We start from the raw sequence: 6,833 nt of genomic DNA on the forward strand, positions 1-6,833 counted from the left end.
ATCATCTAATTTGATGGACCAATCTTTTCTGGTGGATGCTACGGTCTTTTCCAGAATTCTTTTGAGTTCCCTGTTAGCCAACTCCACTTGGCCACTGGTTTGAGGGTGATAAGGGGTAGCTAATTTATGTGTAATTCCATATTTCTGCATTAACCTCTCAAATTGGCTATTGCAGAAGTGAGTTCCCCTATCACTAATTATAGCTCGCGGAGTGCCAAATCGGGAGAATAGCTTCTTTAGGAAGTGTACTACCCTTCTTGAGTCATTTGTGGGTAAAGCCATGGCTTCTACCCATTTGGATACATAGTCAACTGCAACGAGGATGTACTTATTCCCAAAAGAATTCGGGAAAGGTCCCATGAAATCTATACCCCAAACATCAAAGATTTCACAGATTAAAATATTGGAAAGGGGCATTTCATTCCGTCGGGAAATGTTTCCCGATCTTTGGCATTTGTCACATGTGGACACATACCGATGGGCATCTTTGAAGAGTGTGGGCCAATAAAAACCTGATTGCAAAACCTTGGCTGCCGTGCGACTAGCTCCAAAATGACCTCCTGCTTCTTTATCATGGCAAAATTGGAGTACCGACTCCATCTCCTCCTCGGGGACACATCTCCTTATGATCTGATCTGCACACAATTTATACAAAAAGGGTTCCTCCCACAGATAGTATTTTACATCAGAAAAGAATTTCTTTTTCTGTTGATATGAAAGGTTAGGAGGAAGGACTTGTGCAGCTAGATAATTAGCAAAATCAGCATACCAAGGATATGAGTATTTCTGTATTGAGTACAACTGCTCATCCGGAAATTCTTCTCGAATGTTGCTGGTTATCTCCTCTTTTGAGCTTACCGTGTCCAACCGGGAGAGATGGTCACCAGCCAGGTTTGCAACACCCTTCAGGTCTCTAATCTCAATGTCAAACTCTTGCAATAAAAGGATCCACCTGATCAGTCTTGGTTTTGAGTTTTGCTTGGTAAGCAAGTGCCTTAATGCCGAGTGATCTGTGTGGACAACAACCTTGGATAATATCAGATATGAACGAAACTTATCAAGTGCAAATATTACTGCTAACAGCTCCTTTTCTGTGGTGGTGTAATTGAGTTGGGGTCCAGTCAAGGTTCTGCTAGCATAGTAAATTGGCTGAAAATGTTTGTTCATTCTTTGTCCTAAAACAGCTCCTATAGCAAAATCACTCGCATCACACATCAATTCAAATGGGAGGGTCCAATCTGGTGCTATCATGATAGGTGCATGGATCAATTTGTCTTTCAAGATGTTGAAAGCATGAAGACATTCAGTTGAAAATTCAAAAGGCACTTCTTTCTGAAGCAAGGTAGATAATGGCTTGGAAATTTTTGAGAAATCTTTAATAAACCTTCTATAGAATCCGACATGTCCTAAGAAACTTCTCAAAGAACGAATAGATGTTGGGGTTGGTAATTTTTCAATTGCCTCCACCTTGGCCTTGTCGACTTCTATACCTCTTTGAGAGATCTTGTGTCCAAGCACTATGCCTTCTTGCACCATAAAATGACATTTCTCCCAATTCAACACAAGATGTGTTTCTTTACATCTAGTAAGCACCTGTTCCAGATTATTCAAACATGCATCAAATGAAGAGCCAAAAACTGAAAAATCATCCATGAAGATCTCAATAAATTTTTCAACCATATCAGAAAATATAGACATCATACATCGCTGAAAGGTTGCTGGGGCATTGCATAACCCAAAGGGCATCCTTCGGTATGCAAAGGTTCCATATGGGCAAGTAAAAGTGGTCTTTTCTTGATCTTCTGGTGCAATTGGTATCTGGTTATACCCTGAATATCCATCCAAGAAACAATAATACTCATGCCCGGCTAGCCTCTCCAACATTTGATCCATAAATGGGAGAGGGAAATGGTCCTTCCGGGTGGCTTCATTTAATTTTCTATAGTCAATACACACACGCCATCCGGTAATGGTTCTAGTAGGGATGAGTTCATTTTTCTCATTTGGAACAACAGTCGTACCCCCTTTTTTGGGCACAACTTGCACAGGGCTTACCCAAGAACTATCAGAAATAGGATAAATGATCCCAGCATCTAACAACTTAATTATTTCAGCCTTTACCACTTGTTTCATGTTGGGATTCAGGCGCCTTTGGGGCTGAACGGAAGGCTTGCTGTCCTCTTCCATCAAAATTCTGTGAGTGCAGATTGATGGATTAATGCCTTTGATATCTTCTACCTTCCAAGCTATAGCATTTTTGTGTTCCCGCAGCACTCTTAATAATTTTTCTCTTTGTAAGGGATTCAGTGCTGCGGAAATTATCACGGGGAGATCTGATGGTTCCTCAAGGAAAGCATACTCTAAATGGGATGGTAATTGCTTCAGTTCAAGGGTGGGGGGTTCTTGGGGTGATGGCTTACCTGATGGTCCGGGCAATTTGCCTAAGTTCTCTAATTTAAGAAACCCCTTTCCCTTGAATTGAGGCTTATCATTCAGGTATGCTATCATGAGGTTTATTTTTTCATTTTCTATTTCTTCAAGTTCTCCCTGCTGGAGGCAGAGTTCAAGAGGATCAGTTATTCTACTTACCTGGAAGCATTCATCAATTGTCAATTCAATGGCATCAATCATAAAACAAGAATCATCACTAGAGGGTGCATGTTTCATAACATCAGACATTTTAAAAATTATCTCCTCATCTTGTATCCTAAGGCTGAGTTGTCCTTGTTGGACATCAATCATTGCTTTCCCGGTAGCCAGGAAAGGTCTCCCTAGGATAAGCGGGACCTCCACATCTTCTTGCATGTCTAACACAATGAAATCAACTGGAAAAATGAATTTGTCAACTTTAACTAACACATCTTCTATGATCCCCCTAGGATGTCTAATGGATCTATCAGCCAATTGTAATGCCACTCTAGTGGGTTGGGGTTCATTCAACCCCAATTTCTTGAAGATAAAATATGGCATTAAATTGATGCTAGCTCCCAGGTCACATAAAGCTTTTTCAATTTTTAAACTGCCAATGGTACAAGGAATAGTGAAACTCCCTGGATCTTTGAGTTTCTGAGGCAGCTTGTTCAGAAGGATAGCAGAACATTCCTCATTTAATGCAACTGTAGCCACATCTCCCAGTTTCCTTTTGTTTGCCAATAATTCCTTCAAAAACCTTGCATAGTGTGGCATCTGGGCTAAAGCATCAGCAAAAGGAATATTAATATGTAAACTTTTAAATATTTCAAGAAACTTACCAAATTCCTTCTCCAATTTTTGTTGCTTCAGCCTGTTAGGGAATGGAACTTGTGGTTGTTGGTGCATCCCTTGTTGTGCTTCTGGTTGTTCCGTCTTCTGTTGTCTGGTTCCAAGGCTTGTTTCTGCCTTGGGTTCAGCCCAATTCTTCTTTTCTACCTCAGGCAACTCTTTTCCACTTCTTAAGGTAATAGCTTGCACCTGCTCTCGTGGATTCACTTCAGTGTTGCTTGGAAGAGTTCCCGGCAGTCTGGAAGAGATTAATTGTGCCAATTGCCCCACTTGGTTTTCCAGGTTTTTGATTGAGGCTTCCTGGTTCTGGAACCTAGTTTCTGCACCTGCTATAAATTTTGTCATCAGTTCCTCCAAATTGGATTTCGGTTCAGGATGATGATAAGTCTGGTGGAACGGCTTGGAAATATGCTGATTTGGCCAGGACTGGTTTGAATGTCCCCTCCATCCTGGATGAAAAGTATGGTGACTCTGGTAACCCTGCTGTCTTGACGAATTGCTGACATAGTCAACTTGTTCAGTAGATGGTCTGAACTGATTGCCAACTTGGCAGTCTGTACTGATGTGGCCTCCCCCACACAATTCACAATTAAGAGGCTGCACATGCATGGCAGCTATCTGCATTTCATCTATTTTTTTACTGAGTGCTCCTATTTGTGCAGCTAGTGCTGTATAAGTGTCAACATTATGCAAGCCTTGCTGCTTCCTAGTTTGAGTCCTTTCCGAATGCCATTGATAATTGTTGGCTGCCATTTCCTCAATAAGTGCATGGGCAACCTCAGGAGTTTTATTATTTATGGATCCTCCGGCTGCAGCATCTAATATGGTCTTATTTGAGTCAGTAAGACCATTATAGAAAGTCTGCACTTGCAGCCAAATGGGGAGGCCATGGTGAGGAACTCTCCTTAACAGCTCCTTGTATCGTTCCCATGACTCATATAAAGATTCCCCCTCTTGCTGGAAAAAAGTAGTGATGTCATTCCTCATTTTAGCAGTTTTAGAAGGGGGAAAATATTTAGAGAGAAAACGGCTGGCCATTTCGTCCCATGTGGCTATAGATCCTGCCGGTAATGAGTTCAACCAAGCTTTGGCTTTATCCTTCAAAGAAAATGGGAATAACCTCAGCCGGATGGCATCATCACTTACCCCATTGTGTTTGAAGGTGTCACAGATTTCCAAGAAGTTAGCAATATGGGCATTCGGATCCTCATGGGCCATACCACAAAACTGAACCGTATTTTGTATCATTTGGATTATGGCCGGTTTAATTTCGAAGTTATTGGCAGCAATAGTTGGCCTGATAATGCTGGAGACAGTCCCGGTGAGGGTAGGCTTGGCATAATCCATCATAGTTCTTTGTTCAGCCATTTCTTGTGCTTCTTGTCTGACTTGCTTAGCAGCTCTCAAACGGACACGGAGAGTCCGTTCAATCTCTGGGTCGTAAAGGATCTCTTCCAGTTCAGGTCTGCTTGTCATAAACTGTTAAAGTCAAAGCAATAAAAATGCCAATATTCACAAAAGAAAATAAATAACTAATCCTATCACACTGAAAATGTAAAGTGAAGTATTGGAATACAAAACCTACATCCTATCATGAATAAATGAAGCCGATTATACTAAAAGCAGATTTAAACCAATCATCTTATTCAAGGTTCCTTTATCTACATCCATCGATTGCAACATCTAAATTCAGACCCAATTTAGATCTGAGTTCAGATCTACAAGTCTTTGGTATTGTTAGTCTAGAGAAATTAATAAATAATAATTCAGATCTGAGCTGGATATCTCATACACACTCATTGGTATACACTACAATATACATCCATTAAGGTTGGAATCAATTCTGTGATGCTTTAGGGCTGAAATCAGATCTGATCTAAAAAAAAAAAAATTTAAAGGATCTGAAATAAACTAAAACCAGTCCTGAGTTAGGCTTGGGTTAAAAACTCTACAATTGAAGCTCAAACCTGTATAGCTGATGCATATCAAACACTTGCTAAGACCTGAAAATTGGGTCTGCAATGTTTGGTATTGCAAGCTATTCGGCCCATACAACTTTTGTAGAAATCTGAAATCAGGTCTGCTAACTGTTGCACTATAGCAGCCCTGCTACAGATCTGAATGCTAAAAGAAATACTTGGAAAGTGCTAATTTTTCTTAAATATCTGAGGCATAACAATTATTCAATCCAAACATACACCTCCTTAGCTAATGTAGCTCGGTTACAAGTGGGTAAAGCCAAGAATTCAGTCCACCCAGAATTCATAGTATGCTCTGTATCAGTTCAGTCCTCACATCATATCAACTGCATTTCAGATTTGAATTTCTCTCATTCCTTGCTATCCATTCACCCTTGAGGCAGGTTGGATGTATCCTAGGGTGGATTGGGGTAGTGATGGCACCCAATTCACCTCAAACTTGCATCGGTTCAGATCTGAGTTCAGAGGAATTCAGATCTGAACTGAGCAGATCTGTAACAGCAGAATTCAGATCTGAACTCAAGTCTGAGTTTGGATCTGAATTCTCAATTGCCTTACCTTCAGTTATTGCTACCAAATTGTTTTTGGGGAATAGCAGAAGTGCCCTAGGGTGAATTGGGGTGGTGATGACACCCAATTCCCCTCAAAATTTCATCAGTTCAGGTCTGAGTTCAGAGGAACTCAGATCTGAACTGTTGCAGATCTGCAATAGCAGCTCAGATCTGAGTTCTGATCCGAATTCTCAATTGCTCCTCTGGTTGTTCAAAAGATCTCCCCCTTTTTTTTCTTTCATTTGTTTTTTTTTTTTTTTTTTTTTTTGTTTTTGTAACGAAAGAAAAGAATAATAAAATCTGAAACACAAGCAACTCTTTTCGGCTGAGGGCTGCAGATCTGAAATCTACTGATCTGAGTGCCGAATGCAACTCAGATCTGCAACACTCATGTTTATGTGAATTTTTTTTCTTTTTATTTATTCTTTTTGAAAGGAACAACACCAAGATTGAATAGAAATCAAATATGCCTTTATTAAAATGAAACTGAAACCAGAAAAAGAGAGTAATCTACTTAAGAAAGAAGAAACATAACTACATGAGTACAGCAGTTGCAGTCCAAGCTGAAATGAAAAAGTTAGCAAATTAACCCAACTATGAATGCAATGCTGAATGAGATCAGATTAAGAATGCTCAATGTTTCCTAATATTGCTTCTCTAAATCCCCGGCAACGGCGCCAAAAACTTGATGTGTGGCTCATTGTGACACTAGCAAGTGCACTAGCCGTTCAAGTAATAAAGTAGTGAGTGAAGTATCGTTCCCACGAGGATTTAGGAAACAATTACCAATACTAAATTGAACATTTCTTATCTGATCAACAAATAAATCAAAACTCTAATGAAAGCTAAGAAATCCTAAATTAAAATCTATCTAAATCATTGGTCCAATTGCCTTCAATTCAGGTTAGAAGAGTAAGCAGTAAATGTCAATCTCAGAATTCAGCAATCTATCAATTTGGATCATTCGAATGAATCATGATTGAGCCTTGGTTTGGTGAAACCCCAAGGTCATGAACAGCCTCTCTCAAGCGCATGTTCATCC

The 6,833-nt window shown here is 40.0% G+C and overlaps 1 non-coding gene across 1 annotated transcript; it reads left to right on the plus strand.

The window, feature by feature from the left end:
• Positions 1 to 4,144: 4,144 nt before the first annotated feature.
• On the plus strand, positions 4,145 to 4,251 carry LOC148852793 (small nucleolar RNA R71). The gene has a single exon (XR_016100042.1). It is a non-coding gene; the product is annotated as a small nucleolar RNA R71 (small nucleolar RNA).
• The last annotated feature ends 2,582 nt before the right edge of the window (positions 4,252 to 6,833 follow it).

The sequence above is a fragment of the Nelumbo lutea genome, chromosome 5 (genome assembly GCF_056320005.1).
Source record: "Nelumbo lutea isolate HS-2025 chromosome 5, American lotus-T2T, whole genome shotgun sequence".
Lineage (NCBI taxonomy): Eukaryota > Viridiplantae > Streptophyta > Magnoliopsida > Proteales > Nelumbonaceae > Nelumbo > Nelumbo lutea.